Below are 14,958 nucleotides of genomic sequence, written 5' to 3' on the forward strand. Positions count from 1 at the left end.
AAGATATTAATTTTAGTCAGTTCATACTTAGTTCACTTGAAGGTCTGGGGTCCTAGAAAACTGGATGCACAAGGGAAATAACCCCAAGGAAGGCTATATTCACAAAAAGAGAGGGCCATAAAGTTCTGAGTTGAATTTGTTTTTTTCCTAGGTCAGGCTTAGTTTTATTTTATTTGTGTGTATTGAGAAATTTGTTACAAAGAGATACGTAGCGTCCTTCTAGGATCATTTCAGGGGCGCAAAAAAGAAAGCTGCTTTGATTTATTTTCCCCAATCTGTGTAGCAAAAAATGTGTGTGAATTGGTAAATATGTTATGCTTGTTTGCCAGGCAAGTTTATCTTGCTTTTCTCTCCTGGAAAATGGCTCTGAAGTCTCAACAGCTGTGTTGACTGAATGAACTAAACCCACCTGGTCCAGACTGAGAATAACAAAAACCAAAGTTGGGAAGTTCAAGCAGTTTCAGGCATATGGCAGGAGAAAGCTGTGGTATTAAAAAGGCCACAGAAGGAGGCAGCTATGAAGTCCCACAGAGTCCCAGAGAAGAACCAGGTGCCAGGGCCCTAGGGTTAAGCTCATGTTTTCAAGGGATGATAATTATAGCATAAAATACTGAGGGTAAGACTTGGGCTGGAAATATTCCCCGCCACCATCTCTAAATTTAAAGTAAACGATCAACTCTGGGCTCTGGGCATGGGAATTTAAAGACCATAAAGTAATTTTTTAAAAGGGTGGCTGGATTTTAGTCCAGTATAATACTCAATGGAGAGGTGAAGGGCTAAATCCCAGCTTGGTGTGGATGAAAGAGAGACGGATTTGGTCTGAGGCTTAGTTCTGTTTCTTACAAACATGTATAATCTGGCACATGCTACCTTGACTCTCTGGGTCTCTGTTCCATCGCCTATAACATGTGGATCATTTCACTGCCTAACTCATAGTGTTGTTGTGAGGATCAAGCGAACGAATGTGCTTATAACCATGAAGTGCAATGCAACTGTGAGCCATACATAATTGTATACATGTGTATTTCTTCTGTAATCTCTACTGGCAACATCTAATTCCAGTGCCAAATTCACAATTTCCCTGAAACATATTTGTGGTCAGGCTGCTGAATGCATGCATTCCCCAGCTGTTGGCTTCCTTGGAAAATTTTTCATATCTCATCATTTAGGAAAATGCTGTTAGACATAAAATAGTACTTTTATTCTAAAATCATGCTGCAGGTACCTACTGACAAAAATGGGAAAAAAAGGAAAAATCAGCAGATGGTTTTGAAATAATTTATTATAAATTATGTGAGGAGCTGAGTAGGGGAGAGGTGTTATCTTATGACTCATAATGGTTAATTCTGCACACTGAGTAAAATGCAAAACCGAACTAAACTTCAAAGATAACATACATCATACTGTTAACTACTTCCAACAAGAGATGGTAGTCCAGCCTTCAATTCCTTGCCCCTTGTCTTATTACTTACTCTCTATCAATTCTCAACCAGGGCTTACCACACTATCCAAATATTCCTGAGTTGCTGAATAATGTTGGAAGAAGTCACTAGATCTGCTATAAATTCATACAATGGCCCTCACTGCTGCATGGCAATCCTTCCATCAGCAATCCTCTCTGATAAGTTCTTTTTCACAATCTTTACAAAAAGTGTGCCCAAATATTCTACTGTCTGCTCCTCAATCATCAAATGTTATTACCACCCTGCTCTCTCAGAAGAGGATCTTACCTCCCTTTTTACTGAGAAAATGACTATTTTCCATTACTCTTATCATCTCCCTTACACTCACACCTCAAAATCTTTCTTATATCATTATCTATGCTCACCACTTTTGCTTCTGTTGGGGAAGAAGAGGTGTTCCTTCTCTTTGCCAAGGTCAGTTCCTCTATTTGTGTCTTGTTCTTTTCCTTTCCAATAATTTATAGGAGGCTGCCCAAGGAGAAAACTATTTCTCTTTTCTCTCATCTTAAATCTTCATATCTACTGGCTCTTTTCCCACTGTCTACAAACATATTCTAGTTTCCCTTATCCGCAAAGAAAAGTGTCTTATGACCCTTAAGTCTACACATGCTATGTTTGGGTTTGAATCTAAGATTTACCACTTATTACCCATGTGATCTTGGGCCAAGTTTCTTATTCTCCTTCAGTTCGGATTTTCTCATCTGTAAAATGATGGGGTTGACCTTTGAAGTCCCTTCCAGCTCTGGATCCATGATTCTCTAATCCTCCCTTTCATTACTAAACCCTTTGAAAGAATAGTCTATATTCCCTGCCTTACTTCCTCACCACCTATTCGTTCTTCTGTCCTTTGCTATCTACCTTTTGCCTTGCATAGCACTTTACACATAGTACACCCTTAAACTAAAGTTACATTATGGAACTGGAGCTAACGATGGACATGTGCCTGTTCACTGGTGAAGGGAATTGAGGAGGAATTCAGGAGCTGGATTTAGAAGTTGAACCCTGGCCATGCTTCTTGCTATATGAATAACCTTGGGCAAATTGTTTAATTTCTCTGGACCTCAGTTACCTCAGTTGAAAAATGAGATAGCTGGACTCAATGGCCTCTAAAGCTTTAAATCTATGTTCATTTGGATGGGAATAAAACAACATTTAAAAAAAAAAAAGCAAGGCCAAGGGAAATAGAATGCATATCTAAATTTGTTCCGGCATCCATTCTTCCTCAGTTCACATTCAGTTTGAACCTCAAGATCAAAACAGTCAATGAAGTAGCAGATGTAAGGCTTTTAAAAAAAGATTTGCCAGTCTGTGTTAACTGTTTACTGGCATGTATACCTAGCATGTACCAACTAGGTACAAAAGACATTAGAAAATAAAGCCCTCTTAACTGTCATCTTTTCTGGTTTTACATGATCAAAAATGTGATGATATTCCTTTAGAGAATCTCTACAAGGACTGAAACAATGACCTTCTTATATGGTGACTATCAATTGGCTCTAATAATATTTCACAGTTCCTTCCTTTTGGAACACAGTGAGCTGCTCTTTAAATGCCAGCTAAGGCATCACCCCTGCGTGGGTGATAGCAGGCCAGGCCAGGCCACTGGATGGCTGCAGAGTCAGGCTGATATATAAAACTGGGAACAAGGCTTCTTTTTTTAGAGTTAAGATTTTTAACTTTCTTTTCTTTTCTTTCTTTCTTTTTTGTATTGTGGATCCTTCTGGTAATCTGGTGAAGACTATGGGCTAATTCTCAGAAGAATTTTTTTAAATGCATGAAATAAAATACATAGGATCACAAAGGAAATCAATTCTGTTGAAATATAATTATCAAATTACTTTTAGAAACAAATTGATAGACTCCAGGTTAAGAACCCCTATTCTATATCATAAGTCCAGAAAATAGATCTAACAGTAAATGGGGAGTTCAAAGAAGGGATATTTCAAATAGAATGGAAGGGAGGAAATAATTATTTATTAAGTGCCTACTATGTTTCAGGCACTATACTAAGCACCTTATAAATACTATCTTATGTGATTCTCATAGCAAACTTGAGAGGTAGGTGCTATTGCGACCCCCATTTTACAGTTAAGGAAACTGAAGCAGAGGTTAAGTGACTTGCCCAGGGTCACTAAAGCTAAAAAGTGTCTTGAGGTCAGATTGGAAGTCAGATTTTCCTGACTCTAGGCATAGCTCTCCATTCACTGTACTACCTAGATGCCTAGAACTCAATAATAATGCTGAAACAAAGTTTGGGTTCTTGGATAGCCATCTAAGCAAGGGTAGGGCAAACAATTGGCTGAAGTACAACCATACAGGCAGATGATAGATACTATGGTAGATATAGGCAGATGGTAGGTACTTCAATAGGTTTGGGGAGATGTAGTCTCTTTATACGTATGCTCAGAGACCAAAACATAGCCTTTGGGTAGTCTTGTGGAATCAGCTCTAACTACTGAGAAATAAAGGTATAAGATAGGAAAGCCCAACCTCTGAGAAACTGATCAGCATAGGAGTGAATCAAGACTGTCCCCATGCTTAGCTGTTGAGTTTCTTCATTAGGACTCCTTGGATTGATTTATTCGGGTTTGCTCCTGAGGTCAGGCATGAAGATTTACTCATGGTACAGCAGTTTCCAGTGCTAGAAGAACGCTAGTCTGGACATCAGGCGTTCCACCAGCATTTAAACTTGAAGTGTAGTCCTGGAACATAAAAGGACAGCAGCTGGTTCTTTGCAACAGATGAACAGTTTCATAACTGGGTAACTAGTGTATCTTGTACTGTTTTTAATCAATAACAGAGAAAAATGTGTAAATTTAATACAGGAAGGTATGATGCCTTTGTATCTCCTTCCAACATCAAGCGCAGTGATTTGTGCTAAATATACCCTTAAAAATGATTTCCAAGACTCTGATGGGGGAAAAAAAAGGCATATGTGTGGTTGAAGTTGGAGAAATAGTGTATTTTTTAGATGACTTATTTAAATTACTTTAGGAGCCTAAGAGGGCAGCTAGGTGGTACAGTGAAAACAGCACTGGGCTTGGAATCAGAAAGACTCATCTTCACGAGTTCAAATCTGGCCTCGGATACTTACTAGCAGTATAACCTTGAGCAGGTAACTTAACGCTGTTTGACTTAGTTCCTCATCTATAAAATGAGCTGGAGAATGAAATGGCAAGCCAAGAAAACCTCAGATGGGGTCACAGAGAGTCAGACACAACTAAAATGACTGAACAAGAACAAAAGGATAGATACGGTAAGAATATATATAAAATAAGATAAAAGTTAAGACAAAGTTGGGGTATAATATGGGAGATATTATTTTATGACTGTGATGGCTAACAATACTGGGTAAAATACAAAATGAAATAAAACTCCAAACCATGCATGCATAAGCCATTGTCACATCAGTTTACTCAAAGTGACCAAAATTTTTTTCTGCTCATTAGTGAAGGAATTAATGGGGAGAAGGTTGTGAGTTGAATCATCTTTGAAGGAGTTGCCCATACTTCATCTCCAGATAAATTCTCAAGCCTCAAACACAGCTGAGTGAGGAATATTATTCATTGTATTCAAGGTTCCAAATAAAAAAGTAGTCATAATGAAATTGGGAATAGATATCTCAAACCAAAAGAAAACATGAATTTGCAGCAATTACCTCCATATGTAGGAAAGATTAGTGCCTCAATTGCTCTCCAATTTAAAGATTATAGACACCTAGAATGAAACCATAGCAAATAATAATTATTAGAAGCTTTCCTAACTGCTACTAATGCAGCTATATTATGACATATATTAAGATATAGTTTCCAGGTTTTATGGATAATTTGCCAACTCCCTCTGTTTAATAAGTTGTATTATTGTACACTTAGAATCTAACTTCACAGTCATTGAAGTGCTTAAAGTGAAGGTAGAAAGGGCACTAAAGAAATCAAAGAAAGGAAAAGCAGCTGGATGGCATGAAGTATAAATAGAATCAATTTGTGCTGGAGGTGATAGAGTTGAGGGCATTGAGGGAACAGTATAGAAAGTATCTAAAGGGAAGGAAAGATAGCAAAGGAATGACAAAAATCTCAAGCCTTACTAATACTGAAAAAAGTGATGGTGAGAATATTAGTAATTAATTATCTATATATCTATTCTCACATCTATAAAAAGTCTATATGAGTCATCTAAATACACATTGAGGATATCCTTGATTTGATTATTCAGAGAACAAGTGGGCTTTTACAAGCAATATTCAATAGATAGATCACATCTTTACCATCTCACAAGAAAGATGTAGAAACTATTGTTATTGTTTGTTGATTTAAAAAAACCATTTAATTTGGTCAAACAAAATGATTTCTTGTAGGCTCTGTTACAACAAGATGTCTCCTATCCATACGTCAAGATCATTCAGGATTCCTTAGAAAATCTAACAGAAATAACTCTGGTCAATGACCCTTGAAAATAAATATCACATTAGGCATAAAGCAGGGAGATCTATATTTACCAAAGGTATTCACCTTTATAATAGAGGAGATGTATAAAATCCAGGTTGAAGAGGGATTCCCTGTGAATGGTGAGTTATTTCAGATCCTCCTATTTGTGGAAGATACTGTACTAGTCTCTTGAGTCCCAGTACACTGGTGAGTTTCATAGAAGTGATCTTTAATCCCTCAAGGAGTCTGACCTATCCATTCACACAGGAAAGATTGAGTGGATAAAGAATGTTTATAGCTCAGATGTCAATATATTTGGATAGATGCTCTATAGAATTTGTTCAATTGGGGTAGACAGTATAGATGGACATTGAGCTGAGCCCAGTTGAAAAGAAGGAGAATTTCTTGGTTTGTTTTCAGGAAATTGTAAGGCTCTTTTACTGACTCAGCTTCTCATGGAAGCAAAAGCCTCTGTTTTCCACAGTAAGAGTTCATTGATGTTGCTATCTAGCAGCAAGAAGTGAATATTACTGCATACAAACAACTACAGATGAGTATCACATAGAGATCTATGGAAAGGTTGCAAAATATAAACAATGAGGAATTCTGAAAAACAGGAGCAAAAGATGCCATCAAAGAATTTTATGATAGGAGGAAACGAAGGATTAGTTATGAGGCAAGAGGGAGGGAGGGAGAGATAGCAGATGGCTAGTCAGAGTGATTCATTAGTACTCAAATGATGTCAGGAGAAAGCCAGGAAGGTCTTCAGTAGGTTGGGTGGACCCCTATTTAGGAGAATAGGAACAGGAGTTTCAGGATGGGCAAGCATGAATGGCTTGTGATCTGAATCACTGGAGGGAACTCCTAAATGTATAAGATTGAAGATCCACTTGGTTATTTGAGTATTCTTGAATGTGTACCCCTTCCCCCACGTAACATTTTAGAGACATCCAAATCTCAGTTGTGCAAGTGAATGAAGAAGAGAACTACATGAAAGAATGAAATTCACAATCTTGAAAATTAGTAATTATGTCTGAATTTCCTCATCACCTTGCCATTATAAGCCCTATTAGTAAGTAATGAAATTGTCTCATTTAAATTTTATCCTATTTTTGGCACTAAGAAATAGTTAGAAGACTTAAAGATAAATTATAGGAGAGAAAAGAAGAAAAAACAAATGGCTTAAGAGACCAAAACTCAGTGATTAATTCTTGGATAATTGAAAGTAACTATGAATGTGGAAATGCATTAAAAAGCATGAAGTCCTCTACAAGTCTAAGTTAGCACCATTATTTGTTATTTCCATCAGGCAACCCAGAAAGAGGATATAATAATTAAAAGAGAACTCAGTAGCTGTTTAGTCCTAATCATAACCGGAAAAAAAAATTAAGTACATTGCCCTTGAAACATAGGTAATGTTTCCTTTTCCTTGAAGACTTTCAAGGAAAATGAAGCCACTAATTTTCAAAGTAGCCCATTCAATTAAAAAAAAATTAGCTTTCACTATTAGAACTTTTCCCCCTTATGCTCATTTTTGCCTTTTTGCAACTCCTTCCCATCGTTCCTAGTTCAGTTCCCTGGAGTTAAATAGAAAGTCTCATCTTTCCCCAGGATGGCCTATTTGAAGACCACTATCATGTCCTTCCTGAGTCTTCTTTTTTTGAGGTTAAATATTCCCAGTTCCTTCAAATGAAACCCAAGCTCTTGTCTGTGTTTAGAGCTATGTAGGTTTATGACGATTAGCCAGTTAACATGAGGAGTTTATAGCTGGCAGTCAATAAAAAAATAAACAAAAATTATAGAGTATTTTACTCTCCAGAAGGTCCTCTTTTAATTCTGGCTACAATCTATTCCAACAGCTTCTCTTTTTTCCCTTCTGTCCAGCTAACAGTAAATCTCTCCAAGAGTCTCTAATATATAGTAATCGTGTATTTGACAAATGTAAAGACTTAAGATTTTGGGATAAGAATTCAATATGTGGTAAAAATTGTTGGGAAAACTGGAAAGCAGTATGGCAGAAATTGGACATAGACCAATGTCTTACACCATTTACAAAGATGAGATCCTGATGACTTTCTATTCCACCCGTCTTTAAAGGCTCATAGGATCTGCATCATATAGTTAAGGTTGTAAGGGATCTTAAAGCTCACCTAGTCCAACTCACTAATTTTACAAATGAGACCCAAATAGGGCGAAGTGACTTACCCAAGGTGACATAGATATTATCAGTGCTAGAATTTGGAATCAGGTCATTGAACTCCAAATTCAATTTTGTTAACCCAAGTGGGAGGGAGACAGAAGAGGTGAAAAAAAAATTAAGAGACAAAGGGATATCTTATCAAGAGTCATAAAATCTCCAAGGTAGAAGACAACTCAAAGTTCCTCTAAACCAGAGCTTTCTAAGCTGGGGTGTGTGTGTGTGTGTGTGTGTGTGTAGGGGAGGTCTGTCAACTTACTTTCTAAAAATAATTTGACAATTGTATTGCAATGTAATTCATTTATGTTGTTATCCTATGTATTTTATTTTGTGCATTTAAAAATATCATTGTGCGTCCAAAGGCTTCACCAGACTCCCAAACAAAAAAGGTTAAAAACCCTTGCTCTAGACCAACCCATGCTTATGAAAAATTCCTTTTGCAACATCCTAATGAGTCATCCAGCCTCTTCTAGAAGGATTCAGTGATGAGGAACACACTATTTCCCAGGGCAACCATTGCATTTTTTGGAAGTTCTAATGGTTAGGAAGTTTTTCTGCCCTCTGGAGTAGACTAAATGGAACAAGTAAAATCTCCCTCTAGCTGATAGGCTTTCTTGTAGTCAAAGAGGGCAATTTTGTTCCCTCTTACACCCTTTGCCCCTATAGTTTCCTATTCTACAAGCCAAACTACTCCAGTTCTTTCTACGCATATTCATATGACATGTTTTCCTATCCTCTCACCATCCTGTTTTCTCTATTCCAGCTGTGGCAGGGTTTTTTTGTCTTAACTTATTATTTCATTGGTTTAGAAACTCCTACTGAGAAAACTCCTTTTACCAATGCAGATTGGCATATGTTATGCAATTTATAATCTTAGAGAGTTGCCTGGGGAAACAGAGAATTGCACTTTATATCAGTTAAATTATATTTGATTAGATTACTCTCATTCTTCTAAATGTATCAGGAATGTTTTAGATCCTGATTCTATCATCCAAGTTATAGCTAACTCACCCAGAAAACTGGATAAGTATGCCACCTATGCCTTTACCAAGGCATTGATAAAGAAACAAAACAAAACAAAACAAAAGAACAGTGCTGACCAAAGACAGAACAAAGACCAACTAGACTTTCTCTCTAGGTTGATATCATTCCATTAATTACAACTCTTTAGTTGTTTTACTAATTCCAAATGTACCTATTGAATTCTCAAACCCATATCTCTCCGTTTTCCATAAGGATTTTATGAGGACAGCTTGGTTACAAGAGTACTCACTCTCTCTGGTGTCAGAAGGCCTGGATTCAAATCCCACAACTGATAATTACCAAGGTGACCATGGTCACTTAATCTTCCTAGGCTTCAGCTTCCATATAAATGGGTTGAGCTAGATGACCTCTCAGTTCCCTTTCAGCTCTAAATATAGAGATAAATATCAAATGCTCAGTTAAATCCTAGTTAACTGTATCAGTAGTATTCCCTGATCTATCAGTTTAGTAGTCCTATAAACAAAGCAAAAAAAAAAAAGGACTAATTTTTGGTTCTTAGTGGTCATCATCATCATCATCACCATTGTTATCATTTACCTGGTGCTTACTATGTACTAGGCACTGTGTAAAGATGACCTAATTTCTGTTAAATTACTTTCCAGTTTTTCCAATATCTCTTTTCAAATAAGAATTCTTTCCTAATAATGTTTACATGCATTTTAAAATAATCCAAATTGTATCCATGTTGGTCTCTTTAGACAATTTTTCCTTTTTCCTCTTCATTAGAATGATTTATGTTTATGTCACAAAACATCCCTGTTCAGCAGATTTGCCCCATAGAATCTCAGGGCATGTGACCACAATTTTCCTTTTCCTGAACTTTTTGAGATCCACTCTCCAAAAAAGTCTAGAGTGAATATCATCTACCTCCAGTCCCAGCTTGTTTTCCATTGATCAAGAGCTCAAGATCAAGGCATGGTCACTTCCTTCCAAAGTTCCCCTCATTTCTACTTTAGCAGCAAATTCTTCTTTAGTGGTAATAATTAGATCTAGAATAGCAGTTCCATTTGTTGTTCTTTCTGTGTTTAGAAAAAATGAAATTATTATTAAGACAAACCAAGAATTTATCTGCTGCTCTGCTTTTGGCAGAAATCCAATTTAAGAAACAGCTATTAAGTTCCTACTATAGGTAAAACCCTGTGATAAGCACTAAGGATACAACTACAAAGTGCAAAGAGAATTGTAGTAAATATCAGGATAGTTGAATTTCTCCATCACAGTGAAATCTTACTTCCGTGTCAGCTTTGTTGTCTGTGTCTGGCAGTCACCATTCCTCTCCTCAAATCAGAACTGAGACTGTTCATGTTGCTGGTAAACAATCTTTGAAGTAAATTCTAAAACAGGAGTTCTGAAAATGTTTTGAACAATGGTTGCGATGCTGGAATAAATAAATGCATTATCTACTAGTGGGAACACTTCCAAAGATAACCCTTTTCTGAATGTTGGAGTTCTTGTATGTTTGTTACAAAGTCATTTTTTTTCACTCATGGTCAATATGTAATAATCTTTAAAAATTCTTAAAGTGGCTGAATGAGTAAAAGATAAAGCTCTTGAGATGGTTAAAATATACTGTTATAGGCAAAGTCCTGGACTTGTGGCTGATACGGGAAGACTTGACTTTCCACAGTCAATCCATAGACATAGGATCAGATATTCTTAGCCAGAAAGCTTTGAGAATTATTTAATTTGGTGGTTGTTGGTTTTGTTTGTTTGTTTTTACACTGTGAAGCAGCAATGGCTGAGTGATCTGCCCTTTATCCATCTCTTCAAGCCTTCTCCAGCATATTATCCACTCAGTTGTTTTCTCCCTGTCTCTACCTCTCTCTTTCTCTCCCCCACTCCCGCTTCAATCTCTCCCCATCTACTGGCTCCTTCCCTACTGCTTTCAATTATGCTCAAGTCTCCTACATCCTTAAATCACCTTCACTAGACCCTACCTTCATTAAAACAACAACAACAACAACAACAACAAACTATCCTCATTTATTACCTCCAATTTGTCTCCTCTCACTAATTCAACTCTTTGCACTATGGCTTCCATCCTTATCACTGAACTGAAACTATTTTTCCATGTTATTGATGATCTCTTAATTGCCAAATATGATCTTCTCTCAGTCCTCATTGTTCTCAACTTATCTGCTACATTTAATGGTGCTGAATATCTTCTTCTCCTGAATACACCCTCCTCTCTGGATTTTTGTAATAATACTGTCTCCTGCTTCTTCTCCTACTTGTCTCACTGCTCTTTCTTAGTCTCCTTTATTGGTTCATAATTTATATCATGGCACCTAACTGTGAGTGTTCCCCAAAGCTCTATCCTGGGTTCTCTCTCTCTCTCTCTCTCTCTCTCTCTCTCTCTCCCTCTCTCTCTCTCTCTCTCTCCCCCCTCCCTCCCTCTCTCATCCTCTTGCTCTTGGTGACCTGAGATCCTATGGATTTAGTAATCTCAATGCAGATAATTCATCTATCTATCTATCTATCTATCTATCTATCTATCTATCTATTCAGCCCGAAGATTTCCTCTGGAGTTTTAGCCCTATAACATGAACTGCTTATAGGACATTTCAAACTGTGTGTTGCAGAGATACCCCAAACTCAATATACCAAAGCCAGAATGAATTCAATTTCCCCCCAAACTCACCTCTCTTTCAAACTTCCTTATTTCTGTGGAGGGTACAGCTATTCTTTCAGTTTCAGTGTTCACAATCTCAGTGCTATCACTGGCTCTTCCTCACTTACTTTCACCACACACATTGTCATTTTTTTCCCCTGGAACATTTCCACCATCTAACCCATTCTCTACTCACATAGCTACCACCTTAGCTTGTCCTCATTACTTCTTACCTAGAGTCTTACAATGGCCTCCTAATGGGTCTTCTTGCCTTAAATCTCTCACAAAACAAATCCATCCTCCACTTAGCTTCCAACATTATTTTCCTTAAGCTCAGATATGACCTTGTCCTTCTCTTACTCATTAAATTCCAGCAGCTCCTTGTTGCCTCTAAGATCAAATATAGACTCCTCTGTTTAGTTTTGAAAGCCCTTCAAACTTCTCCTCAACTTATCTTTCCAACCTCACTCTCTTTGCTTCACTCTGCAATACAGCTAACCTGGAGGTGTCTTGTTTATGACTCATAATTCTCCTCTTTCCCTCCATGCCTTTGCACTAGCTGTTCCTAGAGTGTCCTCTCTCCCTTCATTTGCATATAATCCCTCTCTTCCTTCGAGACACAACAATAACATCACCTTGGATGAGAAACCTTTTTATTACTCCCAACTCTTAGTGACCATCCACCCAATCTGTCTTGCATTTACTAATTTTTATTTATTCTTTATATTCTAAAATATGTATTTTATAACCTCCTCTGTTATAATGTGAACTCCTTGCTAGTAAGGATTATTTCATTCATTGTATTTGTGTCCCCAGTGCCTGGCACATACTAGGTGCTTAATAAATATTTGTTGATTATCTCCCTATTTATCATCTAGATTCCTTTATTATTGCAGTGTTTCTCAAAAGTCTTATTTTTACTTTTTTTAAAAAACGAAATTTTATAAGTTCTAGGATGTAACTAGTGGAATCAATGGGAACTTACTATTCAGTAATCCTCCCATCCCCCCAGGAGAATAAAGAATTGATTCACAAAGTGCCCCTAAAAAGGAATCTTTTCCACCAAACATTCTTTAAGCCTATAAACAGAAGCGCACGGAGGGCAGAAACTACATGGGAAAATGTGACTGTTTAATACTTCTCTAAAAGGATAGACTTTGACCACAAATGAGGGCTATGATGCTGCTGGTGACTGAAAAGTCTTTTGAATTCCTAATGTGAAGTCTCTGCTACTCCCAGCTTTCCCACTCCAATTAAACAAGAAAGCCTCATTGACCATAGGTTGCATTCCATGATCATGGTCTTGTGTCGTGAGAGACACTGGATGAAAAATGAACCCTTGCCAAGCATGGTGGTATATGACTGTAATCCCAGTTACCAGGGAGGGTAAAGGAGGCAGGAATTCTGAGATACAGTGGGACATGCTGATCAGCTGGAGTGGTGGTGAAGTGGCCCAGCCTAGAAAAAAAGCATGACAAAGCTACTGTCTTAATCAATAGTAGGATTGGGGCTGTGACTAGGCCCTGCATTTCCAGGCAGGGAAAGATGAGGAGACCCATTCTTTAAAGAAACAAAACAGGGAGAGAGTCAGAGACAGAGACACAGAGACACAGAAAGGGAGAGAGAGAGAGAGAAAGAGAGAGAGAGAGAGAGAGAGAGAGAGAGAGAGAGAGAGAGAGAGAGAGAGAGAGAGAGAGAGACGAAGGAAGGGAAGGAAGGAAGGAAGAAAGAGAAGAAAGTAAGGACGACTGGAAGAAAGAAAGAAAAAGAAAGGAAGAAAGAAAGAAAAGAGAAGAAAAAAATTGAATATATATACTTTTGTTACAGAAGAAAAATCTTCCAAATATAGAATGAAATACTCCTTGTCACATTTCTTGTTCTCCTCTGCCTTACAAGTAGGCTAAAGTAGATACTGAATTATTTTCATAGCTTCTGGACAGTTGTACATTTTCTGGCTACCAAAAACTAGAAAAACTTTTCAATTTTCCATCTTTTTAATGTGAAGTCAGACTTGCTGCTCACTTGTTTTTCATATCCACTTTCCTTCTTTAGCTGCCCTCTCTGTACAGTAGCTCACTGTTGCACCACAATGGGACATTTCAGAGAGAATCCACCACCAGCCAGACATACCTTCTTGTCTGATTCCAAATTCCAGAATAGAAACAGGAAGAAAAAGTGTGCCCCAGATGTCACATCATGACCAGGTCAGTACCACAGGGACAATTGCACACTTCTGCAATTAACAACTCTGCAGGGTATATTTACTTAGTTGGATATCTGAAATACAGAGAAATAAAATACACTAATTTTCCTAGTACTGAGAGTAGTCAGGAATTTGCATACTAGGTATGCCCATCTCAAATTCTATAGGCAATCAAATTGTGATTGCGCCTCTTTCTCCTCCCATCTCCCAACCTTTCTGATAGTTTATAAAGCATAATTGCTGGATCCTGAAAGCACTGACATGATGCTAATCACTAACGTTGTGTTCAATCATTTTAAAAAAGAAGCAATTCAACTTGTGTTGTCTTGGTTTGTCCAAGCTTGTTGGGTGGGCTTAATATAGAAGTGCTATATATGGTTGAGAAGCAGTGTGGTGTGGTGGGCAAAAAAAATCAGCCTTGGAGTCAGAAATACCAGCATTCAAATCCTATCTTTGTCATATGCTATTTGTGTGACCATAGGAAAAGCACCTAACCTCTCAATGCTTTAAGCAACGTTTTTTTGGGGTATTACCAATTTATTTTATTTTCAATTCACAGAACAAAACAAGCATTTCCACAACACAGGACACCCTTCCAGATGTGCATGTTGCCCTAGGCAACTTTAAGTACAGTTACATCCTGCATTAGTGGAAGGTACTTCTACATTGGGAGGTCTCCATATGAATAAAATCACAGATCTGAAGCACACACGCACACCTACATGCATAGCGTATAGTCTTAAAGGTCTCAAGATCACACACAATGTGTCGGAGATGAGATTAGAACCTAGATGTTTTTGCCTCTGAAGCTAGGTCTTAATCCTTTATGTCATGATGACTCTTGCTAGATCTTCAGTGGCAGAATGTATGGGCAGTGTGGTTTAATGGAAAAAATATTAGATCGGAGATCTACCTCTGTCACTAGCAAGCTATAGGACATTGAGAAAAATCACTTAGCCCTATCCAATGCTGTTTCTTCAGCTATAAAAAGATGATGCTAATTTGTTATCACACAG

Source organism: Phascolarctos cinereus, unplaced genomic scaffold (genome assembly GCF_003287225.1).
Source record: "Phascolarctos cinereus isolate Bilbo 61053 unplaced genomic scaffold, phaCin_HiC Scaffold_726;HRSCAF=1367, whole genome shotgun sequence".
In the NCBI taxonomy this organism is placed as follows: Eukaryota; Metazoa; Chordata; class Mammalia; order Diprotodontia; family Phascolarctidae; genus Phascolarctos; species Phascolarctos cinereus.